Source organism: Loxodonta africana, chromosome X (genome assembly GCF_030014295.1).
Source record: "Loxodonta africana isolate mLoxAfr1 chromosome X, mLoxAfr1.hap2, whole genome shotgun sequence".
In the NCBI taxonomy this organism is placed as follows: Eukaryota; Metazoa; Chordata; class Mammalia; order Proboscidea; family Elephantidae; genus Loxodonta; species Loxodonta africana.
This window is the reverse complement of record NC_087369.1, coordinates 86,579,355-86,601,029: the sequence shown is the minus strand read 5'-3', so window position 1 is coordinate 86,601,029 and position 21,675 is coordinate 86,579,355.

Sequence of the window (21,675 nt, the reverse complement as noted above, 5' to 3'; positions counted from 1 at the left end):
TTGGTAAGGAGGAAGTAAAGCTATCACTATTTGCAGATGACATGATCGTATACATGGAAAACCCTAAGGAATCCTCCAGAAAACTACTGAAACTAATAGAAGAGTTTGGAAGAGTCTCAGGTTATAAAATAAACATACAAAAATCACTTGGATTCCTCTACATCAACAAAAAGAACACCGAAGAGGAAATAACCAAATCAATACCATTCACAGTAGCCCCCAAGAAGATAAAATACTTAGGAATAAATCTTACCAAGGATGTAAAAGACCTATACAAAGAAAACTATAAAACTCTGCTACAAGAAATTCAAAAGGACATACTTAAGTGGAAAAACATACCCTGCTCATGGATAGGAAGACTTAACATAGTAAAAATGTCTATTCTACCAAAAGCCGTCTATACATATAACGCACTTCCAATCCAAATACCAACGTCATATTTTAAGGGGATAGAGAAACAAATCACTAATTTCATATGGAAGGGAAAGAAGCCCCGGATAAGCAAAGCATTACTGAAAAAGAAGAAGAAAGTGGGAGGCCTCACTCTCCCTGATTTCAGAACCTATTTTACAGCTACAGTAGTCAAAACAGCCTGGTACGTAGAACAACAGGCACATAGACCAATGGAACAGAATTGAGAACCCAGATATAAATCCATCCACGTATGAGCAGCTGATATTTGACAAAGGACCAGTGTCAGTCAATTGGGGAAATGATAGTCTTTTTAACAAATGGTGCTGGCATAACTGGATATCCATTTGCAAAAGAATGAAACAGGACCCATACCTCACACCATGCACAAAAACTAACTCCAAGTGGATCAAAGACCTAAACATAAAGACTAAAACGATAAAGATCATGGAAGAAAAAATAGGATCAACCCTAGGAGCCCTAATACAGGGCATAAACAGAATACAAAACATTACCAAAAATGATGAAGAGAAACCAGATAACTGGGAGCTCCTAAAAATCAAACACCTATGCTCATCTAAAGACTTCACCAAAAGATTAAAAAGACCACCTACAGACTGGGAAAGAATATTCAGCTATGACATCTCAGACCAGCGCCTGATCTCTAAAATCTACATGATTCTGTCAAAACTCAACCACAAAAAGACAAACAACCCAATCAAGAAGTGGGCAAAGGATATGAACACACATTTCACTAAAGAAGATATTCAGGCAGCCAACAGACACATGAGAAAATGCTCCCGATCATTAGCCATTAGAGAAATGCAAATTAAAACTACGATGAGATTCCATCTCACACCAACTAGACTGGCATTAATTCAAAAAACACAAAATAATAAATGTTGGAGAGGCTGCGGAGAGACTGGAACTCTCATACACTGCTGGTGGGATTGTAAAATGGTACAACCACTTTGGAAATCCATCTGGCGTTATCTTAAACAGTTAGAAATAGAACTACCATACAACCCAGAAATCCCACTCCTCGGAATATACCCTAGAGATACAAGAGCCTTCACACAAACAGATATATGCACACTCATGTTTATTGCAGCTCTGTTTACAATAGCAAAAAGCTGGAAGCAACCAAGATGTCCGTCAACGGATGAATGGGTAAATAAATTGTGGTATATTCACACAGTGGAATACTACTCATGGATAAAGAACAGTGACGAATCTCTGAAACATTTCATAACATGGAGGAATCTGGAAGGCATTATGCTGAGTGAAATTAGTCAGTTGCAAAAGGACAAATATTGTATAAGACCACTATTATAAGATCTTGAGAAATAGAAAAAACGGAGAAGAACACATACTTTTGTGGTTACAAAGGGGGGAGGGAGGGAGGGAGGGAGAGGGCTTTTTATTGATCAATCTGTAGATAAGAACTGCTTTGGGTGAAGGGAAAGACAACACTCAATACAAGGAAGGTCAGCCTAATTGGACTGGACTAAAAGCAAAGAGGTTCCCGGGGTAAAATGAAAGCTTCAAAGGTCAGCGGAGCAGGGGCTGGGGTCTGGGGAACTTGGTTTGAGGGGACTTCTAAGTCAATGGGGAAAATAATTCTATTATGAAAACATTCTGCATCCCACTTTGAATTGTGGCGCCTGGGGTCCTAAATGCCAACAAGTGGCCATGTAAGATACATCAATTGGTCTCAACCCACCTGGAGCAAAGGCAAAGGAAGAACACCAAGGTCACACGACAACTAAGAACCCAAGAGACAGAAATTGCCACATGAACCAGAGACCTACATTATCCTGAGACCAGAAGAACTAGTTGGTGCCCGGCCACAATCGATGTCTGCCCTGTCAGGGAGCACAACAGACAACTCCTGAGGGAGCAGGAGACCAATGGGATACAGACCCCAAATTCTCATGAAAAGACCATACCTAATGGTATGACTGCAACTAGAGGAATCCCAGAGACAATGCTCCCCAGAACTTCTGATGGCACAGGACAGGAACCATCCCCGAAGACAACTCATCAGGCATGAAAAGGACTGGTCAGTGGGGGGGAGAGAGATGCTGATGAAGAGTGAGCTAATTAAATCAGGTGGACACTGGAGAGTGTGTTGGCAACTCTTGACTGGAGGGGGGATGGGAAGATAGAGAGAGAGGGAAGATGGCAAAATTGGCACGAAACGAGAGACTGAAAGGGCTGACTCAATAGGGGGAGAGCAAGTGGGAGAAGGGAGTAAGATGTATGTAAACCTACATGTGACAGACTGATTGGAATGGTAAATGTTCACCTGAAGCTTAATAAAAATTAATTTAAAAAAAAACCTGTATGACACTGGTGGAGGGAAATATACACAGATCAATGGAACAGAATAGAGAGCTCATAAATAAGCCCACACAAGAATTGCCAACTGAATTTTTTATACAGGTGCAAAAGCAATTCAATAGAACGATAACCTTTTCAACAAGTGGTGCTGGAGCTCTTGGATATTCATAGGGCAAACAATGAACCTCAATCTGAAACTCACGACTTATACAAAAAGTAACTCAAAATTTATTATGGACATAAATGTGAGACATAAATCTATAACATTTTAGAAGAAAATACAGGAGAAAATCTTTGGAACCTAAGGTTTTGTGAAGAATTTTTAGACATGACACCAAAAGCATCAAAATTAAAACTTTTAGTCTGTAGAAGACTCTGTTAAAAGAATGAAAAAACAAGCTACAAACTAGTAGAAAATATTTTCAGAACATACATCCAACAAGAGACAACCAAAAAAAACAAAACAAAACCTGTTGCCCTCAAATATTTGAACAAGTGACAAATATTTAGAATATCTGAAGAATTCTCAAAGTTAAATAATAAGAAAAAAACTATTAGAAAATGGGAAAAAAGGCATGAGAGGATATTTCACTGAGGAGTATATCTGCATGGCAACTAAATATAAGAAATGATGTCAACATTATTACCTCTCAGGGAAATGCAAATTATGACCACAATCAGATATCACTATTTCTGTATCAGAACAGCTAAAATAAAAAACAGTAACAATAGGAGGATTTGGGGACGATGGCAGTATAAACAGATCATTTTTCTGACCCTCCCCCACAAATACAACAAGAAATACAACAAGAAAATGGTGCTAGAACCTTGAGGACTCTGAATCAGGGAACAGAGGACAGCAACTGGGAACTGCAGACAGGTAAGAATCAATGAGTCAAGGACAAGTTGCATACAGTAGGAAAATTGCTTCTCTTACCATCCCTGCCCATCCCACCAGCCACATGGGCCACTGGCTGCTATGAAATGGGGAAGTGTCCCAGCAATAAGAGCCTGCTTCTGTAGCCACCACACCCCTTGCAGAGACAGGATTCCAAGCTTCTGCTCTAAAATCAACAAGGAAGAATTCCCTGGGGGTCCAGTCAGAGAATGCCAGTCCCTCCCCCACCCAACAGCTGTCAGCTACCAGGCTGCTAAGAATTCCTACAGAAGGCTCTCTGCAGTACAGGCTGTTCTCACAGCCAGCACTCTCCCCGCCTGACTGCCCACCCCATAGTTCCGGCCTCCAAAACCAACAGGACAGATCTTCTTGAGGGTCAGTTCAGGTCTGTCTGCCCCTACCCCTTTCTGGTCAGCACTGAGAACTTCTGACTGAGGGTGCTGTGAGCTAGGAAGCAGGCAGCTTGAGTCAAGCCCTCATCTAATGTCAGCATAGTACTGGTAGGGCTCTGAAAGCAACAAGGCAGACCTCCCTGGGGGTCCATTCAGACCATGCCAGCCCCTCCATGACACAATAACTGTTGGCTTCCAGGCTGCTGTGAACTGCTACAGAAGGTAACCTGCAGTGAAGCTAGGAGGCAGGTCACTTAAGTGGAGACTTCTTCCCAAACCAACACAGGGCTGCTGGGGTTCTGAAATCAGCAAGACTGATCTCTTGGAGGTCAATCTTGGGAGTGTCAGCTCCTCTTCCTCTTGAGATAGGAAGGTATGCTTGTGTGTTCCATAAAGCCAGCTCAGATATAAGCAGCCCCTACAGAGCAGAGAAAGAAGCCTCAGGAAAAACTTGAGGCCAACACCCAGACCTGCAGGGGGTTCATTGGGTGTGTGCTCTCTCACTGAAAATGTTGTAGAAACAGAGCAGGGAAGGAAGTGATAACCAGAGAGAAAGGACTGTGCCCCCCAGGTGGACAGACTGATTTTTGCAAAATACCTCACCTAAATGGCTGCACACGTGGTGGAAATATTGGTCACTGTGTGTTCTCTGATGTGTTTAGGAGATATTGAAAGTTGAAAATGAAGATCTGGAACTTTTGAGTCCTGGTTAAATCAGGAAGTGAGAAAGAGCTATGGCAAAAAGGGAGAGAAAGAGGTAAGCAAATGCTGTCTGACCACCTGAAAGTTTCTTGTAGAAAGTAATGCAGGTAAAAACACCAAATACTGGGGGGAACTGAGTAGGTTGACACCCTCAAAAATTCCAATAACCCAACAAAATAATCACAAGACACTCAAAGATAAAAGAAATGATGCCCACCCAAATAAACAAGATAAAGAAAGTGAAATCACATCTACAGAAGCCTGGATAATGAACAGAATGGAAGAATATAATACAACAATGTTAAGCATAAATAAGGGAGAACATACATAATCCATAAAAAAGATTTTAAAAAAGAGATAGACACTCTAAAAAGAAACCAAACAGAAATATTGCAACTAAGAGTGACAATAACTGAAATGAGAAACACAATGGAAAGATTCAACAACAAATTTAATCAGGCACAAGAAAGAATCAGAGAATTGGAGGCTAAGATGGTCATAATTACAAAGGCTGAAGAGCAACAAGAATGGAGGCTCAAGATTGCTGAGCACAGTTTAACGGAATTATGGGAGAACATCAAGAGAAGTAATATACATATCACAGGAATTCCAGAAGGGGATGAGAGAGAAAAAGGGGCTGAAAAATATTTGAAGAAATAATGACAGAAAATTTCCCAAACCTGACAGAGGACAGAACAAAAAAATCCAAGAAGCTCTAAGAACTCCAAGCAGGATAAACTCAAACACATCTACAATGAGACACATTATAATCAGGCTCTCAAAAAGTAAAGATAAAGAGAGACTCCTGAAAGCAGTGAGAAAGAAGCAGTCACATATAAAGAATCCCCAGTAAGATTACATGCTGATTTCACCTCAGAAACATTGCAGGCCAAAACATGATGGAATGATATATATATATATATAGTGCTGAAGGAAAAAAAAAAACCTGTTAACTAAGGATACTATTCTGATCAAAATTTTCCTTCAAGAACGAGGGTGAAGTTAAAACATTCTCAGACAAACAGAAGTTGAAAGAGCTCATATCCACTAGATGAGCCCTACAAAAAAAAAATGAGACCTGCAGATGGAAGAGAAAAGAGAGTAGAAAATAATTCAAAGCCATATATATAAAAAGAAAGATCTCTATTAAAGGTAATTGCATGGACAAGTACAAGGACTAGTAATAAATTATTCATGGTTGAAAATTCTAATGGTTTTGTCCTTCATCTTTTTAATGACAAATGTACAAAAAGCATGCATAAAATTATGCTACAGGGCACATGACATATAAAGATGTAATCAGTAATGACAACAAAATGGGAAGGGAATGGCATAGGTGTAGAATTTCTTGTATGTTAATGAACTTAAGTTGGTATCAGCTTGGTGTTATAAATGCAAGATGTCAAATGTAATATTCATGGTAACCACTAAGAAAATGTTTTTAAAACATACACAAAAGAAAGAAGAAGGGAACCAAAATGGCTCACTACAATAAACCAACAAAAACACAAATGCAGGTAGCATTAAAGGTAAAAGAAAAAGAAGGCTTAAGACACACAAAAAACAAAATGCAAAATGTCAGAAGTAAGTCCTTTCTTATCAGTAAATGGAGTACATACTCCAATAAAAGGGCAGAGAATGCCAGAATGAATTAAAAAAAAATACATGATCCAACTATATGCTATTTACAAGAGACAGACCTTAGAAACAAGGAGAAAAATAGGTTGAAAGTGAAAGAACAGGAAAAATATTCCATGCAAATAAAATACAAAAGAGAGTTGGGGTGGCACTCTTAATATTAGACAAAGTAGATTTTCAGACAAAATCTGTTAGAAGAAATAAAGATGGATATTATATAGTGATAAAAGGGCCAATTCACCAAGAAGATTTAATACTCATAAATATATATGCGCCCAAAATAGGCACACCTAAATATATAAAGCAAACACTGATGTAACTGAAAGGAGAAATAGACAGCACTACAATAATAGTTGGAGACTTCAACACACCACTTTCAAAAATGGGCAGAACATCTAGAAAGAAGACCAACAAGGATAATCTGGACAACATCATAAAACAAAACTAGCCCTAACAGACAAATATGGAATGCACCACTCAACAACAGCGTAAAATACATTCTACTCCAGTGCACATGGATAATTCTACAAGATAAACTACATGTTAGGTCTGAAAGTAAGGCTCAATAAATTTAAAAAGACCGAAATCACATGAAGTATTTTCTAGGACCACAATGGAGTGAAACTACAAATAAGTAACAGCAAAAAAAAAAAAAACCTAGAGAATGCAAAAGTATATGGAAATTTAAAAAGCACACTATTAAACTACCAGTGGATCCAGGAAAAAATCAAAAGAGAAATCACAACTTCCTTAGAGTCAAATGAAAATGAAAGCACAATACACCAAAACTTATGGGATGCAATGAAGGCAGTACTCAGAGGGAAACTTATAGCAATAAATGCCTACATGAAAAATCAAGAAAGATCACAAATTGACAGTCTAACTCTACAACTTGAGGAATTAGAAAGGGAAGCACAAACTAAGCCTAACCCTACCAGAAGAAAAGAAATAACAAAGGTTAGAGCAGAAATAAATAAAATAGAAAGCAGAAAAACAATAGAGAGAATTGACAAAACCAGAAGTTGGTTCTTTGAAAAGATCAGTATAATTGACAAATATTTAACTACACTGACAAGGAAAAAAAGAGTAAATGCAAATAACCACAACAAGAAATGAAAGTGCAGACATTACAACTCACTTGATAGAAATAAAAAGAATTATGACAGAATAGTATGAAAAACTATACAACAAAACTGGATAACATAGATAAGTGGATAAATTCTTAGAAGCACACAACCCACCTAAACTGACTCAAGAGGAAATAGAAAATCTCAACAGACAAATGACAAGTGAAGAGATTGAATCATTGATCAAAAACCTCCCAACGACAACAGCATTAGAAAATCAATCAGAAGAAAGGGAAAGAACCACATGCTCATCCCTATTGACGCGAGAAAAGCATTTGATAAAATCCAGGACCCTTTCTTGATTAAAAGCCTCAACAATACTGAATTGAAGGGAAGTTCCTCAACGTGATTAAGGCCATCTATGAAAAACCAACAGCCAAATTCATACGTAATAGAAAAAGATCGAAAGCTTTTCCCTTGAAATTGAGAACAAGTGTGCCGACTCTCACCACTCCTATTCAATATTGTGTTAGAAGTCCTAACCAGAGAAATAAGACAGAAGATATAAAAGGTATCCAAATTGGAAAAGAAGTAAAATTTTCTCTGTTCCCAGATGACATGATCCTATATATACAAAATTAAAAAGAATCCACAAGAAAATTTCTAGAGCTAGTAGAGGAATATAGAAAAGTTGCAGGGTACAAGGTCAACAAACAAAAATCAGTTGGTTTCTATGTACCAGCAATGAGAAATCCAAAAACAATTTGATTTACAACAGCATTGAAGAGAATAAAATACCTAGGAATAAATTTAGCCAGGGATGTGAAAGACTTACACAATGAAAATTATAAAACACTGCTAAAAGAGATTAAAGAAAACTTAAATGAAAACATATTTCATGTTCGTGGATTGGAAGATTAATACTGTTGAGATGTCAATACTACTCAAAGTGATCTATAGATTCAATGCAATCTGATCAAAATCCCAACTACTTTCTCTGTTGAGATAAAAAATCCACTCTCCAACTATACATGGAATGACAAGTAGTCCCAAATGGCTACAGCAAATTTGAAAGAGAAGAACAAAGTAGGAGGACTCACACTCAAAACATATTATACAGCTGCAGTAATCAAAAGAGCCTAGAACTGGTATAATAACAGACACACAGACCAGTGAAAAGAACTGAGAGTCCAGAAATAAACCCACACATGTATGGTTAACTGATTTTTGGCAAGGGTGCTAAGTCCATTTGGTGTGGAAAGAAGAGTCTCTTCAATAAATGCTGTTGAAGATTTCCACATGAAGAAAAATTAAACAGGACCTATGTCTTTATGTCTTACACCACACACAAAAACAAATTCAAAATGTAAGGACCTAAGTGTGGAAACGAAAATCATAAAATTCTTAGAAGAATATACACGGGCAAGGCTGTCGGGCTTAGCTTTTAACAATGGATTATCTAATAAGAAAAGCAGGAACAGCATAAGACAAAATAAATAAATGGGACATCACAAAAATTAAATGCTTTTGTTCATCAAAACTCTTTACAAAAAAAGTGAAAAGACAAGCTACTGAATGGGAGAGTATCTTCAGAAACCATATATTCCTTAAGAATCTAATAAACAAAATACATGTAAAACTTCAACTTAACAAAAAGACAAATAACCCAGTAAAAAATGGGCAAAGGACTTGAATGGACATTTCACCAAAGAAAATATTCAAATGGTCACCAAATGCATGAAAAGAAGATGCTCAATATCATTACCCATCAGAGAGATGCAAAACAAAACTGCAATCAGATACCATTTCACTCCCAGAATGGCTGAGGAGCCCTGGTGGCACAGTGGTTAAGAGCTCGACTGCTAACCAAAAGGTTGGCAGTCCGAATCCACAAGCCCATCCTTGGAAACCCTATGGGGCAGTTCTATTCTGTCCTGTAGGGTCACTATGAGTCAAAATCGACTCGTGAGCAACTGGTTTTGTTTGTTGTTTGTTTTTTGATAGGACGGCTGAGAAAAAAAAACAAAAAAGGCAAAATACCAAATATTGATGAGAATGTGGGGAAATTGGAACCCTTACACATTCATGGTGGGAATGCAAAATGGTACAGCCATTGTGGAAAAAGGTACGGAGATTCCTCAAAAAAAAAATATAGAACCACCATATGACCCAGAAATCTCACTGCTAGAAATATATTCAAGTGACTTGAAAGCAGTGTCATGAACAGATGTATGCAGTGCTCATTGCAGCACAATTCACAATACCCAAAATGTGGAAACAACCTAAATGGCCATCAATGGGTGAATGGATATGTGGTACATACAAACAATGCAACATTATTCAGCAGAAAAAGAAATAAAGTCCTGCTACATGCTACAACATGGATGGAGTTTGAAGACATTATATTGAATGACAAAGGAGGTAGTTGTTCATGGAGGCAATTAGCCACAACTTCCGTTTCCTCTTCCTGCTTTTGACTCTCCTTCCTCTGTCACTCCAGGCAAATAAAGAACAAGTGTTGTACCTTGGATAGCCACTGGCAAGCTTTTAAGATCCCAGGCACTACGAAACTAACTAGGAGGTAGAATAGAAGCACTAAACACCATATTAGGCCAATTAACTTGGATGATCCATGAAACCATGACTCTAAACCTCCAAACAACGGAACCAAATCCCATGAGATGTTTGGTTATACATAAGCAGCCTCAGGAACTGCTCTTTTTCTTTTTGTCATTGTCGTAAAAATGTATATCACACAACTCTTGCCAATTCAGCTTTTTTCAGGTGTACATCTTGTTGACATCAATAACATTAATAGGCTGTGCAACCCTTACCCTTAGTCAATGTGAATTTTCCATCATCAAAAACAGAAACTCAGTGCACCATAAGCAATAACTGCCATTTTCCCCCTCCCTCCCGTCCCTAGTAACTACTAATCAACTTTGGTGTCTATACATTGACCTGTTCTTGTCTTTTTATATAATTGAGGTGAGGTCATACAATATTTGTTCTTTTGTGACTGACATATCACTCAGCATAACGTCTTGCAGCTTTATCCACGTTGAAGCATATATCAAGACTTCATTTCTCCTGTTGACTGAGTAGTATCTCATTGTAAGTATGTATCACGTTTTTTGTTTTTTTTTTTTTATCACGTTTTGTTAATCCATTCATTTGTTGATGTTTGGGTTGTTCCCATCTTTTGGCTATTGTGAATAGTGCCACAATGACCACTGGTGTACATATGTCTGTTCCTATCACTGCTTTTAAGTCCCTAGTAGTGAGATTTCTGGGTCATATGATAGTTCTATTTTTAGTTATTTGAGGAAGCTTCACACTGTTTTTAACAACGGCTGTACCATTTTGCATTTCTACCAGCAATAGGTAAGGGTTCCAATTTTCTCATACCCTCTCCAACATTTCTATTTTTTTTTCTTTCTTTTTTTTTTTTAATCTTAGCCATCTTTGTGGGAATGAAATTGTATCTCATTGTGGTTTTGATTTGCATCTCTCTGATAGCTAATGAGGTTGAGCATCTTTTTATGTGTTTGTTGGTCATTTGAATGTTCTCTTTGGTGAAATGTCTATTCAAGTTCTTTGCTCATTTTTTTGATTGGGGTATTTGTCTTTTTGTGGTTAAGTTGTTGAAGTTTCACATATATTTTGTTCATTACATTCTGATGGGATATATGGTTTCCAAAGATATGCTCCCTATTGGTAGCTTGTCTTTTTGCTTTTTTTTTGTAAAGTGTTTTGATGAACAAAAATATTTAATTTTAATGAAGTCCCGTTTATTTATTTATGTTTTTTGCTGTTTGTACTTTTGTTAGATAATTCATTGTTAAAACCTAGGCTCAACAGCCTTGCCTCTGCATTTTCTTCTAAGAATTTGATGGTTTTAGTTTACACATTTAGGTCCTTAATCCATTTTGAATTTTATTTTTGTGTATCATGTGAGGCATGGGTCCTGTTTCATTTTTCTGCACGTGGAAATCCCATTTTCCCAGCACCAGTTATTGAAAAGACACTTATTTCCTCATTGAATGGACTTAGCATCCTGGTTAATAATCAGTTCACCAAAGATTTGTGGGTTTATTTCTGGACTCTCAATTGTATTCCATTGGTCTATGTGTCTATTATTATATCAGTACTAGGTTGTTTTGATTACAGCAGCTGTGTAATATGTTTTGAAATCAGGAAGTGTGAGTCCTCCTTCTTTGTTCTTCTCCTTCAACATGGCTTTAGCTATTTGGGGCCTCTTGCCATTTCCTATGAAGTGGGGGTTGGTTTTTCCATTTCAGTAAAGAAGGCAATTGGAATTTTGATTGGGATTGCACTGAATCTATATATCACTTTGGATAGTATTGACATCTAAACAATACTAAGCCTTGCCATCTATGAACATGAAACATATTTCCATTTAAGTGTTCCTTAAGCTCTTTCAAGAAGCCCTGGTGGCACAGTGGTTAAAGTGCTCAACTACTAACTGAAAGTTCCGTTTCTCTGCAGTAGAAAGATGTGGCAGTCTGCTTCTGCAGAGATTTACAGCCTTGGAAACCCTGTGGAGTCACTATGAGCTGGAATTGACTCAATGACAGTGAGTTTAGTTTTGGCTAAACTCTTTCAAAGTGTTTTATAATTTTCATTGTATAAGTCTTCCACATCCCTGGTTAAATTTATTCCTAGTTATTTTATTCTCTTAGATGCTATTGTAAATGCGATTGTTTCTCTAATTTCCCTTTCAGATTTCCTATTTCTGGTGTATAGAAGCCCACCTGATTTTTACTTGTTGACCTTATACCTTGCACCTTTTCTATATTTCTCTATTAGCTCTAGAAGTTTTCTCATGGAATCCTTGGGATTTTCTATATATAGGATCGTGTCATCCATGAATAGAGACAATTTCGCTTCTTTTTCAATTTGGAACTTTTTATATCTCTTTCCTGTCTTATTGCTCTGGTTAGAACTTCTAATACTATTTTGAATAGAAATGGTGAGAGTGGGCACCCTTGTTTTGTTCCGGATTTTAAGTGGAAAGCTATCAATCATTCTCCGTTCTGTGTAATTTTGGCTGTTGGTATTTCATAGATGGCCTTAATAATATTGAGGAACTTCCATTCTATTCCAGTCTTCTTGAGGGTTTTCATCAAGAAAGAGTGTGGTGAGAGTGGGGCCAAGACTGCAGAATAGCCAGATGCTTCCTGCAATCCCTCTTATAACAAAGACCCAAAAAATCAAGTGAAATGATTATATTTATGACAAGCTAGGAGCCCTTAACATCAAAGGCAAAGTTAGAAAACAGACTGTGCAGCAGGGGGTGAGAGAGACAGTTCAGAAGAGAAGAGGAGTTACCAGATCTGAATAGCTGGATCCCTCAGGCACCACTCCAAGGGCTGGCTGCGGAGGGCCAGTGATAGCACTTGGCCGCAGTTTCCTCAGGGAGGAGCAGCTAGCAGTACAGCCTACTTATATCTCCAGAACCACAGAAGAACAGTTCTTTTGGCAAAAGCTAAGTGCTTGAGTATATTTTACTGTGCCCCCCCCCCCAGAGTTGGCTTCAGTGGCTGTTGATTTCCCTGGGCCTGAGACGGGCCCATTTGAGAGCCCTGAGCCATGCTCCCAGACTTGGAGAAGGAGTAAATTCACAACAGGAGGAAAAGATAATTTGCTAACTCCACTAACCTGGGGAGCTCAGGACAGAACTGGCTCCTGTCCAGGCATAAACAGTCCATGGACTTTGAATACCTTTCCCCTTGCATGAACCTGTGTGGGCCTATTTCAGGAGAATAGCCCCTTGCTGGCAGACTGCAACTATTTAAGCTGTGCGGTGGAGAGGTGGGTGTCTGATATTTGACACCACTTTGCCTATTAAACAGGGTCCTCACCTACCCACATCAGGGGCCTATGGACTGGTGGCTCCACTCAGATCACCCAGCCACCTGCAACAGGGTTCCAAGGATAACTGGTACCTCCCAGTCCTTACAATCAAAAGCTTTGGGTGCATATGGTCCGTCTGCAGAACTCACCCTCCTGTACGTTCTAGGGAACAGGGACGTGCTTTCCTCAGAGAAACTCAGGTGACAGTTCTCAGCCCCCTACCTTGTTCACAGCATGACCCCTGCTGCAACCAGATACTGGTACCTACACCAATCACCCCTGCCCCTCTAAGACTGTAGGACAGAGCCTGTACCACACACTTGATGATCAGCTACCTGAACACCTGAGCTGAATTCATACAAGAAAATGAATGGACTCCTAGATTGATACACCTGATAACAGCTCTAGCAATCTGGAGACAGGACATCAGAGCTCCAAAGGTGAAAATAATCAAGCTAGCTCACTCAAGCAACCCAGCTGGACATATCAAAACAAAACAAAGCAAGAAGCTAGGATACAGTAAGCAAACATAAAATAAACTAATACAATAACTTTTAGATGGCTCAGAGACAACAGTCAATAACAAACCGCATAAAGAAACAGACCATGATTGCTTCAAGAGCTCTCAAAAAAGAGAATCAAAGGATCTTCTGGATGAATGTGCTTCCTGGAATTACTGGATGCAGAATTCAAAAGATTAATATATAGAACTCTTCAACACATCAGGAAGTAGATCACGCAATATGGAGAACAAGCCAAGGAACACACAGATGAAACCGTTGAAGAAATTAAAAAGGTTATTCAAGAACATAATGAAAAATTTAATAAGCTGCAAGAGTCCATAGAGAAAAGTCAATCAGAAATTCAGAAGATTAGCAATAAAATTACAGAATTAGACAACTCAGTAGAAAGTCAGGGGAGCAGAATCAAGCCAGTGGAAGGCAGAATTGGTGACCTTGGAGATAAAGCACTTGGAACCAATATATCTGAAGAAAAATCAGCTAAAAGAATTTAAAAAAAATGAAGAAACCTTAAGAATCATGTGGGACTCTATCAAGAGAAATAACCTATGACCGATTGGAGTACCACAACAGGGAGGGATAACAGAAAATACACAGAGAATTGTTGAAGATTTCTTGGCAGAAAACTTCCCTGATATCATGAAAGATGAGATGATATCAATCCAAGATGCTCATCAAACTCCACATAAGGTAGATTTTAAAAGAAAGTCACCAAGACATATTATAATCAAACTTGCCAAAATCAAAGATAAAGAGAGAATTTTAAGGGCAGCTAGGGATAAACGAAAAGTCACCCACAAAGGACACTCAATAAGAATAAGCTTGGACTACTCAGCAGAAACCATGCAGGCAAGAAGGCAATGAGATGACTTATATAAAGCATTGAAGGAAAAAAAATTGCCAGCCAAGGATCATATATCCCGCAAAACTGTCTCTCAAATATGAAGGTGAAATTAGGACATTTCCAGATAAACAGAAGTCAAGGGAATTCGTAAAAACCAAACCAAACCTACAAGAAATGCTAAAGAGAATTCTTTGGTTAGAAAATCAATAATATCAGGTATCAACCCAAGACTAGAACACTGGACAGAGCAATCAGATGTTAACCCACACAGGGAAATCACAAAAATAAATCAAGATAAAAAATGCGCAAAACAGGGAAACAGTGATGTCATTATGTAAAAGAAGACATTAAAATAATAAAGAGGTTCTAAGAAATGTAGTCATAGATCTTTCCTATGGAGAGGAAGACAAGGTGATATAAAGAAATAAAGGTTAGGTTTAAACTTAGAAAAATAGGGGTAAATATTAAGATAACCACAAAGGAGACTATCCTATTCATCAAAATAAAATACAAGAAAAAATAGAGACTCAGCAGAAACAAAATCTACAACAATGAAGAAGAGGAAAAGACAATATATAAAGATAACTACTCAGCACAAAAAATTAAGTGGGAAAAAGAAACTGTCAACGACACACAAAAAAAAGACATCAAAATGACAGCACTAAACCCATACCTATCCATAATTATGCTGAATGTAAATGGACTAAATGCACTGAGAAAGAGATAGAGAATGGCAGAATGGATAAAAAAAAACACAATCCGTCTATATGCTGCCTACAAGAGACACACCTTAGACTTAGAGACACAAACAAACTAAAACTCGAAGGATGGAAAAAAGTATATCAAGTAAACAACAATCAAAAAAGAGCCAGTGTGGCGATATTAATTTCCAACAAAATAGACTTTAAAGTTAAATCCACCACAAAGGATAAGAAAGGACACTATATAATGATTAAAGGGACAATATACCAGGAGGATATAACCATATTAAATATTTATGCACCCAATGACAGGGCTTCAAGATACAAACAAACTCTAACAGCATTGAAAAGTGAGAAGGACAGAGCCACAGTTATAGGAGGAGACTTCAACATACCACCTTTGGTGATGGACAGAACATCCAGAAAGAAGCTCAATAAAGACAGGGAAGATCTAAATGATATAATCAACAACTTGACCTCATAGACATATACAGAACACTCCACCCAACCAAAAAACCAAACCAAACCAAGTGCCATCAAGTCAATTCCAACTCATAGCGACCCTGTAGGACAGAGTAGAACTGCCCCATAGAGTTTCCAAGGAGCGCCTGGCAGATTCTAACTGCCTACGCTTTGGTTAGCAGCCGTAGCACTTAACCACTATGCCACCAGGGTTTCCCTCCACCCAACAGCAGCTAATTATACTTTCTTTTCCAACACACATGGAACATTCTCTAGAGTAGACCAAAACGTTAAGTCTTCCTATCCATGTAAAGTCCTCAATGGATAATGGAAACGTTTTTAATACTTCAGATTTATCATGACACATTCTCCTAAGGAAAAAAGAGGCACTAGGGCTTTGCCTCACAGTCTTTCTAACTGAACAAATTTTGCCAATAGCTATTTCTGATGAGAATCAGGATGGTCATCTATACTAAAATGGATAAAGAGGAAAAAGTGCTGGACCAATATGATATTTGTATGAAATGGTCTGCTCAACAGGGCGGATTCCACCTGAGGACTCTCTGGCTAGCTGCCAACTATGGGTAGCAGCTCCCACGTGGCACTGATCACAGACTTCCACACACTTAGTTTCAGCTCTGAAGAATCACCTTGTGAAGGCAGATGATTAGCTCTTTTCCCCGACAGTCAATATCTGTAAGGACATTCCAAAAACAAACAAACAAACTTGTTGCCATCAAGTGAATTCTGACTCATAGTGTCCCTATAGGACAAAGTAGAACTGCCCCATAGGGTTTCCAAGGCTGTAATCTTTACAGAAGCAGACTGCCACATCTTTCTCCCACAGAGAGTCTGGTGGGTTCAAACTGCCGTGCGCATAAACATTACACCACCTTAGTCACATCACCTGAAGTCCTAGTCATGTTAGTTTCAGCACAGACTAGCAGAGGATAGTTTCTACTGGTAGTGTTGCCGGAATAGAGTTCTTGGATGGAAAATCCTGGAAGAATTTTGTGGAAATCAACTCTCAGTAATAAGTCTTTCATCTTTCAAACAGCAATTACACTACACAGGAAGAGTGTTTTTCTCCTCCTCTCCCTCTACCTGTTAATGGCCTTACCATTCCCTCATTTGGTGAGAAAGTGTCCTTATACATAAACCCTCAAATACATCCAAACTCCTGCCAAATCCTGTAGATTCTACCTCTCCTGTGCTTCTAAAAGCTGACCCTTCTTATCTACTCCTGCTATCACAGCCTAGTTCATGTCAAATTCTCTCACACCTAAACTGGGATATTAACCTCCTCTGGCTCTACAAGTTTTCCCTTCAAGTTAAACCACATTAATCAAGATCTTGAAAGTCTCTGTCTTAAAACTCAGCTGTATTCGCCATCTGAATTGTAACCCTATGATCACAGGAATATGCCTTTATTGATTAGTATGGTGTTCTGGACACTTAGAACAGTTCTTGGGGCAGAGCAGACACTAAAAGTAGGTGTAAGAGAAAGGGAGGTAACAGTGAATGCTCCTTCCTGCTTTCTATCTTGCACAAGGGATAAAAGCAAGTAACATTCATTGGGAATGGATAATTTGAGGGACATCTCACAGAAGTTTGTCCTCACTACACACAAAACCTACCCTTATATGCACTTGCATATTCTCTATCTCTTCCTTCCTTGATCTTCCTATCCATTTACAAAGGTTTATCTGACCAACTGTCATCATTGCCAGTTTAGTATTTCAGAGTATAGAACTATGACTCCAAAATCTGGATCTAATTTCTAAAACAAACACATATGTGCTTACCATGTATCAGACACCGTTTTAAGTATTTTAAAATATATTAACTCATTTAATTATCACAATAATTGCATAAGATATATTATCCCCGTTTTATAGATGATAAAACTGACATTCAGAAATATTAATACATATTGTATGAGACCACTACTGTAAAAACCCATGAAAAGGTTTACATACAAAAAGAAACAATATTTGGTGATTATGAGGGAGGGAAGGGGTGGGGATTGGAAAAACAATAGGCAATAGATAAGTGGTAACTTTGGTGGAGAGTAAGAAAGTACACAATACTGGGGAAGCCAGCACAACCTGTACAAGGCAAGCCCATGGTAGCTCCATAGACAAATGGACCTGAGGGACCAAATTGCTGGGCAGAGGGCTGTGGGGACCATGGTCTCTGGGAACCTCTAGCCCAATGTAGAATATGTTCTACATTCTACTTTGGTGAGTAGTGTCTGGGGTCTTAAAAGCCTGTGAGCGGCCATCTAGGCTGCTCCACTGGTCTCGCCCCTTCAGGAGCAAGGAAGAATGAAGAAAATTAAAGACATAAGGGAAAGATTATTCCAAAGGACTAATGGACCACATCCACCATGGCCTCCACCAGACTGAGTCCTGTACAACTAGACGGTGCCTGGCTACCACCACTGACTGCTCTGACAGGGATGCCAATAGAGGGTCCCAGACAGAGCTGCAGAAAAATGTAGAACAAAATTTCAACTCAAAAAGAAAAACCAGACCTGCTGGCCTGACAGAAACCGGAGAAACCCTGAGAGTATGGCCTCCAGACACTCTTTCAGCTCAGTAATGAGGACACTCCTGAGGTTCACCCTTCAGACAAAGATTGAACAGTCCCATGGAACAAAACAAGACTAAAGGGGTGCACCAGCCCTGGGACAGAGACTGGAAGGTAGGAGGGAACAGGACAGCTGGTGATAGGGAACCAAGGGTTGAGAAGGGAAGAGTGTTGACATGTCATGAGGTTGTTAACCAGTGTCATACAACAATGTGTGTATTGTTTGATGAGAAACTAGTTCTGTAAACCTTCATCTAAAGTTCAGTAAAAAAAAATATATATTAATACAATTTCCCAATATTATACGGCTATTAAGTGGTAGAGGTTTAGAGACTGAGCTGCTAACCAGTAGGCTGTGCTGCCTCAAATTGAATGGAATTGTCCAGACAGGACATAAGCTCACAACAGGATGCCATCAGCACATGGTTTTGGAATTGAACTCCAGAAAAAGCAGGGCTCTAGAAGGCCTCTTCAAAAAAAGATTCCTGATCTGGAATCAGGATCTTCTTATGATTAATAGTGCAACACTGCATTCAGACATGTGAGACAGTGCTGCCTAAAAAATAGGGATGAAGGCCTGAAATATTGATGAGAATGTCTGGAATTAATAATAATGATTGACATTTATGGAGCATCGTGGGTGATTTACAAAATAAAATGATTCAACCTGCACAGAATCCCATAAGGTAGGTACAATTATCATCCAAATTTTAAGGTGAAGAAACTGAAGCATAGAAGATTTAAGTAATTTCCCAAGGTCTCACTGCTAGGACTTAGGAGAGCTGGGATATAACTCCCAATAGTCTGGTTCTTGAGTCATTGTATTAATTAACACGTAATATTGCTGGCCTCTGGAAATGGCCTCCAGCCATACCAGATGCAAGAGAGGGGCTTTCACTCAGAAATTAGAGAGGAACCACCACAGGGTTTTCTCTCTCTACTTCCTATATTAATGTGAAGAGAACCTTCCTAGGCCTTCAAAACAGCACCATCCCTAGCCAGTCTGCTATTCTCATATCAAGCTCTCTGCCCAATATACATAGAGCTTTCCAAGAGACGGAATGTCACTACCCTATTTTCTGATCCCCTACACTTTCCCCTATCCATTCCATGTGACCCCCTATACAATAGGCTAATGCTCTGCCTTGGACAGACCCTGCACCTGGAAAGACCTTTCCACATACTCATACTGGTCTCTTGCTCTTAAGGCTGTTTTTACATCCTCCCTAAAAAAATGAGAGATTCACAGAGCCCATCAGATGGAATTCATCTTTGCTCCCAATATTCCCTCATTGCAGGTCATGGCTTCAGGCTTATACTTATTGCCTGTACAGATATCTGACTAGTTTTTAAATTGTGGGCTCCTGGAAGGCAGGAAAAATGATCTACCAGTTCATCAATTTATTCATCAAATGTTTATTGCACGCACATTTTGTCAGGCCTTATTCTTGGCAAAGGGGATAAAATAGTTAATGAGATACTATCATTGCTCTTAATATGTGTTACAGAGATAAGACGTACCAAGTAACACAGACACTTAATATAAGTGCCATAATGGGAGTAAGCACAGAGGTCACAGAGAACATAGAGCAAATAAACTGCAAATATTGCCAAATGGTGTTGGAGAAGACCGCCACAAAGCCAGATGAAAGACTGGAGAAATGAGGGGGCTATCTCTCTCAGAGCTCTATCAGCCAATCTGCAGCGTGATGTTCATCCTCCTAAAGGGTAATTAGGAGCCATTTCAAGGAGGGGATTGATTAATGGCCAGTTCTAACTTGGACAGGTCGTTCCAGCTATAGAATTGTATGGCAAAAGAAGTCGTAATAGAGTTCTTGATGTGGGGGAGGGAAGGCATCAACCTCTCTTTCTGTGCCAGGCTGATTCAAAGATTCTTAACTATCTCTGCAGAGCCCTGGTGGTACAATTTAAGTGTTCTAGCAGCCACTCCTTGGAAACCCTATGGGCAGTTCTACTCTGTCCTGTAGTGTTGCTATAAGTCGGAATCAACTCAGCTGCAATGGGTTTGGTTTTGTTTTTCTTTTTTGGTTTAACTACCTCTGCACTTCCTCCCAGAAAGGAAGCATTGCTACTCACATTTGGTCAAAACAGACCAGTAACTCCTCATTAAGATGTTTTGCACATCCTCTCTCTGGCACTTTCTGCTTTTCCTTCTTCCTGTCTCCTTGTGCTGAGCAAACCTGGGCAAGGCTTACCTATCATCTTATCGCTGCATTTCTCTGCTTTTCCACCTCTGCTACCCCTACAGATAGATGAGTGAGTGACAGGAAGATAAAACAACAACAACAAAAAACCACTGCCGTCCAGTTGATTCCAACTCATAGCAACTTATAGGACAGAGTAGAACTGCCCCCACAGTTTCCAAGGAGCGCATGGTGGATTTGAACTGCTGACCTTTTGGTTAGCAGCCATAGCACTTAACCACTATGCCACCAGGGTTTCCGACATGAAGATAGAGTCTGCTGAATAATCCAACCTGTCTTTCTTATTCACACTCTCACATCCTCACCCCCTGACCAGGCTATTCCAATAAACTTCTTTCTGGTCCTTGGTTCCAGCTTCTCAATTCAATCCATCCTCAATACTGCTTCCAGAAGCCTCCATCAAATATAACCCAAGCCAAACCAAACCTGTTACCATCGAGTTGATTTGACTCATAGTGACCCTATAGGACTGAGTAGAACCACCCCATGGGGGTTCCAAGGAGCAGCTGGTGAATCCAAACTGCAAACCTTTTGTTTAGCAGCCGAGCTGTTAACCACTGAGCCAGCAGGGCTCCCCATCAAGTATACAGACCTGATAACCTGGTATTCCCCTGCACAGAAACCTCCATTCACTTATGATGTCCAATCTCTTACACTGATGAAGTGCAAATTCTCGTGTGAGCAAATCTTGCTCTTTCACCTGAATCATTCATTTAGTTAGAACATATCAATGCCATGACTAATGCATTGGTCTTTCTATGGGTCATCTCTGCTCTTCCCCCCCAAACACATTTCACTCAAAGTTCTGTTACGAGTAATAATTAGGTAGAAGTCCTTAAAGCATAGTTATCAAACTTCTCTGCATATTTTAATCTGGGGAGCTTTTAAAAATTCTGATACTCACACATACCCCATACAGATTGAATCAGAATATCAGGAGGCAGAAGTCAGGCATTAGTATTTTCTGAATATATGCAGGTAATTCCAATGTGCAGCAAAGTT